This window comes from Macaca thibetana, chromosome 1 (genome assembly GCF_024542745.1).
Source record: "Macaca thibetana thibetana isolate TM-01 chromosome 1, ASM2454274v1, whole genome shotgun sequence".
NCBI classification, from domain to species: domain Eukaryota; kingdom Metazoa; phylum Chordata; class Mammalia; order Primates; family Cercopithecidae; genus Macaca; species Macaca thibetana.
The window spans coordinates 58988593-59002714 of NC_065578.1; the positions used below are offsets into that span (position 1 = coordinate 58988593).

Sequence of the window (14122 nt, forward strand, 5' to 3'; positions counted from 1 at the left end):
AGTAAGTTTTGAAGTATGGGTTTTCTTTTTGCTTTTTTTTTCAGGATTTTGGATGTTCTGCATCTCTTGCAATTCCACATGAATTTTAGAAGCAGCTTCTCTATTTGTTCAAAAAAGAAGTTGAAATTTTGATAGAACTTGCACTGAATCTGTATATCAATTTGGGGAGTATTGCCATCTTAACATTCTATCTTCCAATCCATGAACATGAAATATCTTTCTACTTATTAAGGTTTCCTTTAATCTCTTTCAGCAAAGTTTTATCGTGTTCAGTGCACAAGTGTTACACTTCCCTGGTTAAATATATTCCTAAATATTTTACTGTTTTGATGTTATTTTATTTTTGTTTTACTGTTTGTTTTTGTTTAGTCTGTTTGTTTTTGAGACAGAGTCTCACTCTGTCGCTGAGGCTGGAGTGCAGTGGCATGATCGCAGCTCACTGCAACCTCTGCCTCCCGGGTTCAAGTGATTCTCCTGCCTCAGCCTCCTAAGTAGCTGGGACTACAAGTACACACCACCACACTCAGCCAATTTTGTATTTTTAATAGAGACAGGGTTTTGCCATGTTGACCAGGCTGGTTTTGAACTCCTGACCTCAAGTGACCCGCCTGCCTCAGCCGCCCAAAGTGCTGGGATTGCAGGTGTGAACCACCACACTCTGCCTGATGCTATTTTAAATGAAATTGTTTTATGGTTTCCTTTTCAGATTGTTTATTGCTCATGTGTAGAAATACAATGGAGTTTTATATACAATAGAGACATCCATTGTAGAAATACATGGAGTTTTGATATTGTATTTTGCAACTTGTCTAAATTTCTCTATTAGCTTGCTATAGTTTGGATGTGTGGCCCCTCCCCTCCAAGTCTCATGTTGAAGTATTAACTCTGTCGTTGAAGATGGGCCAACGAGAGGTGTTTGGGACATGGGAGCAGATCCCTCAAGAATGGGTTGGTGCTCTCCTCATAGTAATGAGTTCAGTTCTCACTCTATTCGTTCATGTAAAAGCTGGTTGTTTAGAAGAGCCTGGGGCTTCTTGGTGCCTTCTCTCTTGTTCCCTCTCTCACAATGTCACATGCCTGCTCCCCCTTCCTTCTTCCATGAGTATAAGCTTCCTGAGGCCTCACCAGAAGCCGAGCAGATCCTGGTGTCATGGTTGTACAACCTGCAGAACTGTGAGCCAGAGAAAACTCTTTACAAATTACCCAGTCTCAGATATTCCTTTATAGCAATGCAAAACAGATAATGCATAGCTTTAGTAGTCTTTTGTTTGATATAAAATCTTGTCATCTGAGACTAGAAATAGTTTTACCTCTGCCTTTATAATATAGTTGCCTCTTATTTCTTTTTCTTAACTTGTTGATCTGGCTAGAACATTCAGTATAATATTGAATGGAAGTGGCAAGAATGAAAATTCTTATCTTGTGCCTGATATTACAGGGAAAGCTTTTGGTCTTTTACATAGAATTTGATGTTAGCTATGGAATTTTCCAGATGGCCTTTATCATGTTGAGAAAGCTGCCTTCTATTTCTACTTTACTGAGTGTTCCCATCACGAAAGACTGTTGAATTTTGTCAAATGCTTTTTGTCATCAATTAAGATGAATGTGTGGGGTTTTACTCTTTCTTTCATAAATGTTGTAATATGTTGATTTGACTTCTTTTCATAAGTTGAACCACCCTTGCATCCCTGGAATGAATTCCACTTAGTCATGAGGTATAATCCTTTTAATCTAGTGTTGGATCTTGTTTGCTAGTATTGTGTTGAAAATTTTTGTATCTATATTCATAAGGGATATTGGCATGCAGTTTTCTCTTCTTGTATCTTTGGCTTTGGTATCAGGGTAATGCCAGCCTCATAGAATGAGTTGGGAAGTATTTCCTCCCCTTCTACTTTTTGGAAGTTTGAAAAGAATTACTCTACTTCATAAAATATTCAGTAGACTTTGCCAGTGAACCCACCCAGTCATGAGCTTCTTCCTGTTAGAACTCTCGATTACCAATTCAATATCCTTACTTGTTTTAGGTCTATTCAGATTTCATCTCAAGTCAATTTTGATAGTTTGTTGTGTGTTTCTAGGAAGTTGTTCATTTTGTCTAGGTTATATGACTTTTTTTCACAGAAATGTTTATAGCATTCTCTATAATTCTTCTTATTTTCATAAAGCTAATAGTAATATTACCACTTTCATTTTTTATTTTAGTAATTTGAATCTTCTTTTTGTCTTCATCAGTTGAGCTAAAAGTTTGGCAATTTTGTCGATCTTTTCAAAGAACAAACTTTAGTTTCATTAATTCTCTTTATTATTTTTCTATGTTTTGTTTCATTTACCTCTGCTCAAATCTTTATTACTTCAGCCCTTCTGCTTTCTGTGGGCTTAGTCTGCCTTTTTGTTTTGTTTTGTTTTTTTGCTAGTCACTTAGGAAGGTTAGGTTATTTATATAAGATTTTTTTTAAATGTACGCATTTAAAAGTGTAAATTTCCCTTTGAGCACTGCTTTCATTGCGTCTCATAGATTTTGGTATGTTGTGTTTTCATGTTCATACATCTCTATTTTCTAAATACCCTTGTGATTTCTTCTTTGGCCCATTGGTTATTTAAGAGTATGTTGTTGAATTTTCACATATTTGTGAATTTTCCAGTTTCCGTTCTGCTATAGATTTCTAATTTCATTCCAAAGACACTTGCTATGATTTCAATATTTTAAAATTTATTGAGATTTTTTAAAAGTTTAACATATTGTTCATCTTGCAGAATTATCTGTGTGCACTTGAGAAGAATGTGCATTCTGCAGTTGTTGAATGGAGTGTTCTGTACTTGTCTCTTAGGTCTAGTTGGCTTATAGTGTTATTCAGGTCCTCTATGTCCTTGTTTATGATCTGCCTAGTTGACTTATTCATTATTGAAAGTGGAATATGCAACTGTCCTACTCTTATTGTTGAACTGCCTACTTCTGTCTTTAATTGTCCATCTTCGTTTCATAGGTTTTGGGGTTCTGTTTATAGGTTTATAATTGATATACATTCTTGATGAATTGACCCTTTATTATTCTGTAATATCCTGATTTGTCTGTTGTAGCAATTTTTTTCTTTTCTCTTTTTTGAGATAGGTCTTGTTCTATTGCTCAGGTTGGAGTAGTACAGTGGTACAATCACATCTTACTATAGTCTCAACCTCCTGGGCTCAAGCAGTCCTCCCACCTCAGTCTCTCAAATAGCAGGGACCACAGGTAAATACAACTAAGCCCAGCTAATTTTCTTCCTTCCTTCCTTCCTTCCTTCCTTCCTTCCTTCCTTCCTTCCTTCCTTCCTTCTCTCCTTCCTCTCTCTCCCTTTCTTTTCTTTTTTTTTTTTTTCTTTTCTTTTCTTTCTTAGATGGGGGTTCCCTATGTTGCCCAGGCTGGTCTTGAAATCCTGGGCTCAAGTGATCTTCTCTCCTTGGCCTACCAAAGTGTTGGGAGTACAGGCATGAGCTACTGTACCAGGCATAATTTTTTTCTTACACTCTATTTTGTCTGATAGTCATATATTTACTCCAGCTGTCTTTTAGTTAGTGTTTGCATAAAATAGCTTCTTCCATTTCTTAGCTTTCACCTTATCTTGTCTTTGAATCTAAAGCAAGCCTCTTGTAGACAGCATACATTTAGATCATGTTTTTCAATCTTTACTGCCAACATTTGCCTTTTCATTAGAGCTTTCATCCATTTACTTTTAATGTAATTACTGATAAGGTAGGATTTTTGCCATTTTGCCATTTGCTTTCTATATATTACATTTTTTTTTGCTCTTTAATTCCTTTGTTACTGCCTTCTTTTGTATTAAATACATATTTTCTAATACCTTTTTGATTACTTTCTCTTTTCTTTTTCTACACGTCTTAAAGTTGTATTCTTAGTGGTTGCCCTGAGGATTACAATTAATGTTTTCATTTATAGCAATCTAGTTTCAATTCAAGTTAGTTTCAATTGTAACTAACTTCAATTCAAGTTAGTTTCTACACAATGTTTGCATTTATACAACTCCATCCCTCTCTTTATGTTGTTATTGTCACAAATAGTATCTTTATATATTGTGCATTTATATACATAGATTTATAATTTTTGTATTATACAATTGGATTTAAATCACATAAGAAAAAATGAGATTTATAAACTGAAAAGACATTAATACTGACTTTTGTATTTATCTTCATATCTACTTTTACTGCTTTTTTTGTATTTTTTTCCTTTTCTCTTTCCTTTTTCATTTGTTTTGTTGTACCTTTATTCTTTTCTTCCTTACTCCTTATTTTCTTTTTTAAAAAATTGGTAGGAGAAAAGAGAAAAGTGCTTTTTTCTTAGGATAGACTTGGCTCTTTGGGCTCTTTTTTTCTTCTATATGAATTTTAAGATAGTTTTTTTTTTTTTTTTCTAATTCTGTAAAGAAAGTCAATGGTAATTTAATGGGAATCATGTTACCTGACTTCAAACTATAGTACAAGGCTACAGTAACCAAAACAGCATGGTACTGGTACAAGAACAGACACATAGACTAATGAAACAGAATAGAGAAATCAGAAATGAGACCACACACCTTCAACCATCTGATCTTTGACAAACCTAACAGAAACAAGCAATGGGGAAAGGATCTCCTATTTAATAAATGATGCTAGGAGAACTGCCTACCTATATGCAGAAAATTGAAACTGGATCCCCTCCTTACACCATATACAAAAATTAACTCAAAATGGTTTTAAGACTTAAATGTAAAACCCAAAACTATAAAAATCCTAGAAGAAACTCTAGACAATACATTCAGGACATAGGCTTGGACAAAGATTTCATAACAAAAATATCAAAAGCAATTGCAACAAAAGCAAAAATTGACAAATGGGATCTAATTAAACTAAAGGGCTTCTGTACAACCAAAGAAACTATTATGAGAGTGAACAGATAACCTACAGAATGGGAGAAAATTTTTGCTATCTATCTATCTATCTATCTATCTATCTATCTATCTATGGTCTAATATCCAGAATCCATAAGTAACTTAAACAAATTTACAAGAAAAAAAAATCCCATTAAAAAGCAGACATTAAAAAGTGAACATGAACAGATCCTTCCCAAAGAAAGACATACATGTGGCCAATAAACATTTGGAAAAAGCTCAACATCACTGATCATTAGAAAAATGCAAATCAAAACCACAATGAGATACCATCTCACACCAGTTAGAATGGCTGCTGTTAAAAAGTAAAAAAACAACAGATGCTGCAGTGGTTACAAAGAAAAATGAACGTTTTTACACTGTCGGTGGAAGTGTAAATTAGTTCAATCATTGTGGAAGACAGTATGATGATTCCTGAAAGACCTAAATGAAGAAATACCATTTGACCCAGCAATCCCATTGCTGGCTATGTACCCAAAGGAATATAAATCATTCAATTATAAAGATACATGCATGCATATGTTCATTGCAGCACTATTTACAGTAGCAAAGTCATGGAATCAACCTAAATGTCCATCAATGATAGACTGCATAAAGAAAATGTGGTACATATACACCATGGAATGCTATGCAACCATGAAAAGGAATGGGATCATGTCCTTTGCAAGGACATGGATGGAGTTAGAAGCCATTATCCTCGGCAAAGTAATGCAAGAACAGAAAACCAAACACTGCATGTTCTCACTTATATTTGGGAGCTCAATGATGAGAACTCATAGACATATGGAGGGGAACAACACACCCTGAGCACCCGTTGGGTGGGGAGAGCATCAGGAAAAATAGCTAATGGATGCTGGGTTTAACACCTGGGTGATGGAATGATCTGTGCAGTAAACCACCATGATACAAGTTTACCTAGGTAACAAACCTGCATATCCTGCACATCTATTCCTAATCTTCTATTTTTTTAAAAAAAGAGAAAAGTGTTCTTTAATTATTTTAAGTTGAAAAGCTTATAATGTTATTGGTGACTAATCCTTTCCCTTGTCTTTGAAACTCACACACTGTGTTACAAATATGTCACCGTGTTATTTATTTGTCCTTTTAAGATGCAAGTCCTGCGACATCAACTAGATGTTAAGTATAATATGGGTAGAAACTCTGCCTTATATTTCTCCACATTTCTAATGTCAAAGGAAACCCTCTATTACAGAAGATATTCAGCATGTGGTTGTTGATTTTGTACTAGATAGCTCACCTCATTTCTTCAGGCAGGCAAACTATTATTGTCTCCATTTACAGTAAGAAAACTGAGAGCCAACAGAGTTTAGGAACTTGACCAAGATAGGACAAAAATATGTTCTTCTGTGCTTTGTACCCAACATTGTTTTTCAGGCAGCTTGTTTAAGTTATCTCTTACAAGCCTACAACAAGCTTTCCCACCACCAGCACTAACTTCTGGCAACAGATAGTACTTGTAATGAATAATCCAACTGAAACAGCATTCAGTTTGAGATCCTATCTGTTCTTTTTGAATAAACACTGAAAGCAAATGAAATAGGAAATTGTTTCCCACAGACTTTCTGAGCAATAGGGAGAAACATTTGAACCCTATTCTCAGCCGAATGGCAGTGAGAGGGTGGCTGTGCATGCAGATCATGCTGAACAACTTCAAGTGAAACACGGAAGACAGCATGACCAGAGTTTGCCCTTCTTGAAATTTGAAGTGGGTGAACTGTGTCTTCTCAGCCCTCAGACCTACTTGCTTGGCTTGGAGAATGGCCTGTGGTAGTAGAAGTCACAGATGAAGCTTTTAGGGTCAAATAAATAAGGGTTTTAATTTGGGGATATCTACAATACAAACAGTAACTTTGAACAAGTTACTCCCTCACTTGCAAAAATAAGATTTTTAAGAGGATTAATGTAAATCATGTATGTGATGGTGCCTGGAATAGAATAAATTGATGTTAGCTTTCTTTCTTCCTCCATGGGCCGTCTAACTTGACCATTGCCACCATTATCCCTTATGAAATAAATAGGCTGATAAATATGTTCACCCTAAAGCATAAATGACTATTAGGTTCAATATTATAGTTTTTACAAATGTGACCCTATTTTAACAGGTGACCAAAATCTCATTTTCAAGGAATGCAATTATGAAATGGAGCCTACTTTGCTCATAGACATCCAGCCTTACTAAACATCATTCCATACAACATGGAATCAAGGATCCTTGGAGAATTGGCTGAGTCCAGAATGGGGTCAATGAAAGTACAAAATGATCCTGTAATATCCTGTGCCTGGAAGTACACAAAAAACAACGGATGCATGCAAAAAACGTGCAGAAGCCAATGTGAAGGTGTTCCCACAGGCTGAACTTGTGAGGGACTGATGATTTAAAAGAATCGTGTCAGGAATGGATTATAACCGCTGAATAAAAATATATTTATAGTCATATTTGCACTTTAGAAAACTTAAAGGTGGATATGAAGAAAGAGGAAAACCTATTTTTTATAGAATAATGCCAACTAATAGATATAGAAGGAATAGTGGAAATAGAAAACCACCACCTTTTTACACACCATAGTAATACTTGATTCTGATAATAATTATTAATGGACGCTAAAGGCATTGAATGAAAAAATGGGGGTAAAAATATACACACACATTCTCAGATTATTTAGTAATAACAATGGGAAAATATCTTTACAACGGAGAGATCTAGTGGACATCTTTCTAATCAAATGGTAAAATTTAATGTCTTTAGTAATTAGACAATCTAATACCATGTTATTGCTAATGTGATACACTAAGTTCACGATACAATCTCTTCCAAAAATAGTTGAACCAAATCTGATCACAAAGAAACAATCCAACAAATCTAGTAGACTCTTCAAAAATGTTGCTGTCATGAAAGATCTCTCTCTCTCTCTCTCTCTCTCACGCGCGCGCACACACACACACACACACACAGAGTGGAGAACTGACCTAGATTAGAGGAGACTGAAGCAACCTGTCAAATACAATGCATAATCCTGATTCCTTGACTTTGAATCCCAGAAAAAAAGAGAAAGAAAAAAAATTGTGGACAATTAGGTAAATTTAAAGAAGGATTGCACATTATACAATACTATTATGTCAACGTTAATTTTCCCAACTATAATAATTCCATGTAATTAGGTAAGAGAATGTTCTTATTCTTCAGAGATATATTCTGAAATATTTAAGGGCTAAGGGTAATTATTTATGTTACTCTTGAATTATTTATATGCACCCCTCTCTCTTTATCTTTCTATCAGTGCGGTAATTATAACCTAAAAACGGACTTTGTACATTAAAAAAAATATAGCTTCACAGGTAGGCCAGTTATTTAATTCAAATGGCCAACTTATTCTTCAGAAAAATTTGAGGTTTATATGAAAAAGTGGGTAAAAATAATAATTCAAGCTCATCTTCAGATACAAAATGCCAAAAGCTTAACATATTCAAGGGCCCTGACTCATTTACTGTAGTCATGAACCTTCAGTCAGTAGATTCTTCAATAGGTAATCATTAATTTCACTCATCTAGACACAATGGATTGTCTTGTTTCACCGTGTTGAACAAAAAGGATATTGACTCCCTGAAGAACTATTTCAGTAACAAGGGAAAATACAGAAACTGCAATGATTGAAGAAGGATTGTATATGTTATATTTTATTTGCAATGATTGTCTTTAAAAATCAGCTCTGATCTCCCCAAAGATGAGTCTCCTCTTCACATCTGGAGAGAGGTTTTCTGAGGTATGCAATTTATTAGTTGCATGAGCTTGGGTACCTCTTGATGCATCAGTTCCCTCATTAGTAAGATAAAGTTGAAAAATATTACTTTATCAGGTTGTTAAGGATAAATGAATTAGCATAAGTGAAGTACATTGAATAGTGCATAGCACCTAATAAGTGCTCCATACGTTTTAGCTATTATTATTGTTTTTTATAGCTTTATGATTGGATATGTTCTCAGTCACCAATTGTGTTAATACAGAACTTTTTTTTTTTTTTTTTTTTTTTTTTTTGAGATGAAGTCTCGCTCTGTTGCCAGGCTGGAGTGCAGTGGCGCAATCTTGGCTCACTGCAACCTCCACCTCCCGGGTTCGAGCAATTCTCCTGCCTCAGCCTCCCAAGTAGCTGGGACTACAGGCATGCACCACCATGCCCGGCTAACTTTTGTATTTTCAGTGGAGACGTAGAGATGGGGTTTCACCATGTTGGCCAAGATGGTCTCACTCTCTTGACTTTGTGATCCTTCCCACCTCAGCCGTCCAAAGTGCTGGGATTACAAGCGTGAGCACTGCACCTGGCCAGGAAACCTTTTTCTTTTTTCTCTTCTTTGAGACGGAGTTTCGCTCTTGTTGCCCAGGCTGCAGTGCAATGGCATGATCTCGGCTCACCACAAGTTCTGTCTCCCGGGTTCAAGCAATTCTACTCCCTCAGCCTCCCGAGTAGCTGGGATTACAGGCATGTGCCACCACGCCCGGCTAATTTTGTATTTTTAGTAGAGATGGGGTTTCTCCATGTCAGTTAGGCTGGTCTTGAACTCCTGACCTCAAGTGATCCGCTTGCTTTGGCCTCCTAAAGCGCTGGGAAGGAAATCTTTTTATAGTGGCAAGTCCTTTAATGAAATGTGTAGCTCCCTCTTTTCTGTATAAGGCTAGGTCCTACCCAGCAGTTTTGTTTTTCATTATTTCTTGGTCATTTTGTTTTAAAGATCTCTGGGGAATACTCCCAAATCACATTAGGAAGTACTCATTTACTGGGTTAAATCGTTTCAAACATTTTACTAGCCATGAGCTTCAAGGAGTTTTCTGCAAGAGCTTTTTGCACATCTTTCCTGGCATTCCAGAACATTTTTGTTCTTTGCTCTTACAGCCCAGTTTGTTAATGCTTATGATTAAGAAGCCCCCTTTTCTAGTGTCTATAAATGATTAGATAAACTTCTTCCCTCTAATATTTTGATGTTTTAAAATGTATTATATTATATATAAGTTATACTTATCTAACACATGGAGGGAAAGCAAGATATTCTAGCTCCTTAGGCAAATATCACTTTAATGTATTTTCAACTGATACACAGGTGGAGGCTTCAGAATACCATATTTTGTAACAATAGTTTCAAATGTAGTTTTCTCACGTGATAATAAAATATTAGCAATATTTCTAACATAGTGATCTCTAGCATCCTTAAACATTATGTTCTTATTAAATCTGTGAAACCAGTCTTGTGAATGTGATTGTATCTATTTTCCATACATATAATGTAATTAAGTAATTTTAATTTTTAAAATATTAATTTTCAACACACTTAAAAACAATAGGAGCAGCCAGGCATGGTGACTCATACCTGTAATCCCAGCACTTGGGAGGCTGAAGCGGGAGGATTGCTTGAGCCCAGGAGTTTGAGATCAGCCTGGACAACATAAGAAGACCGCATCTCTATAAAAAGATGAAAACACTAGCTGAACATGGTGGCACATGCCCATTGTCCCAGCTACTCAGGAGGGAGAGATGGGTGATCACTTCAGCCCAGGAATTTGAAGCTGCAGTGAGCCAGGATCATGCCACTGCACTCAAGGGTGACACAGTGAGACCTTGTCTCAAAAACAAACAAACAAACAAAAAAGCAGTAGGAGGTACCCTTTGTTATACTCTAATTCTTGCTTTATAGAGACAAACATCTAAGGATTAAGTGATTAGACACTCACTATGTGTCACTGTTTGGTCTTTGTTTTAAAAACCTGCTTACACGGATTAAAAGGATTTTTGTACATTAAAAAATAGGTCACCAACTGAATGAGAACCATGGATCATCTCTTCTAACAGTGTGTAAAATGATGACAGGTCTTGTGATTCACTCAGATAAACTGAGATATAAACTCCAGGATTTATACATTAAAATGATACTTTAGATTGGTTACATTATCAGTATATTTTTACTAAATGCCTATTTGTACTTGTTGTTTTTAGGTATTTGAAAATAAATGCTACATTTTTACCTTGCTATTTAATTTTTTTCTCATCAGAGTTATTAAGGACAAGATAAATTATATGCGATTATATTTGATTTAGAATTTTGGGGTGAGTTTACATATGCTGAATACATGAAGTGGTTATTACATTTATTTTTACTTAATAAATGGCAAGCTAAACACTCTTCCTGTAAATTTAAAACATAATTGATAAGATTACTCTGTATTGTGATTTATCTTTTTTGTAACTTTTGTTTCCCCAGGAACCCCAGTCTTAAATCCTCCAAGGTGTCATTCATTTAGTTGTTTAACACTAATCCCCTCCATGAAATTATAACTATGTACAAAATCCTTTCTCACTTTGGAGGTTTGTAATCCAAGAACCAAAGATGCCAACATTCTTCCTCTGTGACTATTTTAACTATGTGGTTATGATACCTATTGCCACACTTTCAGTCATACTTGCACACACTTAAACACCATGCTTTCCCATTCTGAGTGATGGCACCCTCATCCCCACCCAAAGCGACTGTGGGTGCTACTGCTGTACAGAGTATACTGTGGTGTGCTGCCTGGATATCTCCATCATCTGGAAGTGCTTTCAGCAGAAAGCCATCAGGCATCAGCCTTCTTTATGAATTGCCTAGGCTGCCAGGCCACTTCTCCAGGGCAGCCCACACGCAATGAATGATTTGTCAATATGGAAGCGTACAGACCAAGCTCCCCTCATTCAAACTTGGAACAACTTGGAAGGACATTTCCAGCTTCAACACTCCCCAGGGATAAGTCAAGACTTTCATTGAGCCTGTGTCACAATCTGCTTTCTCCCTCTGCCCACTACTTCTTCCTTCCCTCCTCTCTCATAGCTGTTATTCCCAAGAGCATTTCTTAATAACTCTCCAACATGCTAATCTCCATCTCAGGGTCTACTTCCTGGAAAATCCAATTTACAATAGGCTGCAATAACCAAAGTCCTTGAAGTTAAGCTTTTTTTTTTTTTTTCCTGTTTATGGTACAATTTTAAAATCTCTTGCTCTATGGATGCGTGTTCTCTAGTGACAGAGATGGCATCTCCCTTAATTTGAACTTGTACTTGGCTTCAATTTCTCCATTGAATCCTTAGAATAATCTCTCTTTGGGCAGTCCAACAGGTTGGCAATAACATCTCTTGGAACTAAAATGCATTAAAAGGCAGTTTCATTAAGTGATGTAAAATCTGTGTAACTCAAGTCTTCCAAAGCCCTAGAAGTAAAATTTTCAGTATCTCATACAGTTCCTAAATGAATATTAATTTCATAACAAGAGTCAGTTTCAAGCCAGTGTGAAAAATAAATGTGTATTCATTTTTACACACAGTGGAAAGGAATCCACATCCTTGATCATCTTTCTCCAGTCTCTACCTTAATAGTTAATGCTGGCTAAAAATATCCATAGGGTATTTGTCCCTATCTTTCCATTCCCATTACCTAAACTTGCAGATCCAAGTCAATTATGGTCAAGGTTATTCCATTAACAGAAAGTTAAATCTTACCCATAATGTCTGGGAATATCGGGGGAACCTGCCCCTGCTAGTTAATGTGGGTTCTTTTCTATTTCCCTAAGCATTGGCTGGTCTGAGAAATAAAGGGAAAGAGTACAAAAGAGAGAAATTTTAAAGCTGGGTGGCCAGGGGAGACATCATATGTTGGCAGGTTCCGTGATGCCCCCAAGCTGTAAAACCAGCAAGTTTGTATTAGCGATTTTCAAAAGGGGAGGGAGTGTACGAATAGGGTGTGGGTCACAGAGATAACATGCTTCACAAGGTAATAAAATATCACAAAGCAAATGGAGGCAGGGCGAGATCACGGGACCACCAGATGGGGGCAAAATTAAAATTGCTAATGAAGTTTGGGCACGCATTGTCATTGATAACATCTTATCAGGAGACAGGGTTTGAGAGCAGACAACCTGTCTGACCAAAATTTATTAGGTGGGAATTTCCTCGTCCTAATAAGCCTGGGAGAGCTACAGGAGACCGGGGCTTATTTCACCCCTTCGGCTTTGACCATAAAAGATAGTTGCCCCCAAGGGGGCCATTTAGAGGCCTACCCTCAGGGGCGCATTCTCTTTCTCAGGGATGTTCCTTGCTGAGAAAAAGAATTCAGCGATCTTTCTTCTATTTGCTTTTGAAAGAAGAGAAATATGGCTCTGTTCCTCTCCGCTCAGTTCACCAGCAGTCAGAGTTTAAGGTTATCTCTCTTGTTCCCTGAACATTGCTGTTATCCTGTTCTTTTTTCAAGGTGCCCAGATTTCATATTGTTCAAACACACATGCTCTACAAAAAATTTGTGCAGTTAACGCAATCATCACAGGGTCCTGAGGGGACATACATCCTCCTCAGCTTACAAAGATGATGGAATTAAGAGATTAAAGACAGGCATAGGAAATCACAAGGGTATTGATTGGGGAAGTGATAAATGTCCATGAAGTCTTCACAATTTATGTTCAGAGATTGCACTAAAGACAGGTGTAAGACATTATAAAAGTATTAATTTGGGGAACTAATAAATGTCCATGAAATCTTCACAATTTATGTTCTTCTGCCATGGCTTCAGCTGGTCCCTCCATTTGGGGTCCCTGACTTCCCGCAACAGGATTGGTCTTGCTTCCCTAAAGCCTAGCATGGTATTTGATGGAGCTCAAATACACTTTAGGTATTTGTGCCCACTGTGGTTACAGGTCTAAGAACAAGGAGGTGTTGTAAAACATCAGTTTTCATTCCTGTCTCTCTTTCTATGACTCTGCCTAGGGCATATAAATCTCCTCCCTCAGGGCCTGGACACTATTATTCCAAAGTACCTCCCAGATTCTTGTTACAGCTGCTGCATTCAACTGCTTCTGGACTTTGATGTTGACTTGAGGTAGCCTGAATTTGCTATTTGCTATAATTCTTTGCATATTTGATTGTAGACCACTCTTGTGGGCATCATCCAGAAAAGCAAACTAATTCCTATGGTGGATCTCATATTGTTCTGTCTATCTCTGTCTTGGTTGCTGAGATTAAGCCTGTGTTGTAGTTCTTTCCTTTCTCCCTCTTTCTTCCCTCCCTTCTTTTATGCCTTCATCCTTCCTTCCTACCTTCAACATTTGCAGGACAAGTGTTTGGAGGTCTGTGGAAGCAGAAGCTTTACCTAAACAATGCTGTCAGAATTCT

At 36.7% G+C, this 14122-nt stretch overlaps 1 long non-coding RNA gene across 1 annotated transcript in view; it reads left to right on the top strand.

The window, feature by feature from the left end:
• LOC126962848 (uncharacterized) overlaps positions 1–7417 on the top strand; it is a 32642-nt gene extending 25225 nt beyond the window's left edge. The window contains exon 3 of the long non-coding RNA XR_007728834.1: positions 7049–7417. This is a non-coding gene — a long non-coding RNA (uncharacterized LOC126962848). The remainder of the gene's footprint in view (positions 1–7048) is intronic.
• Positions 7418–14122: the final 6705 nt, after the last annotated feature.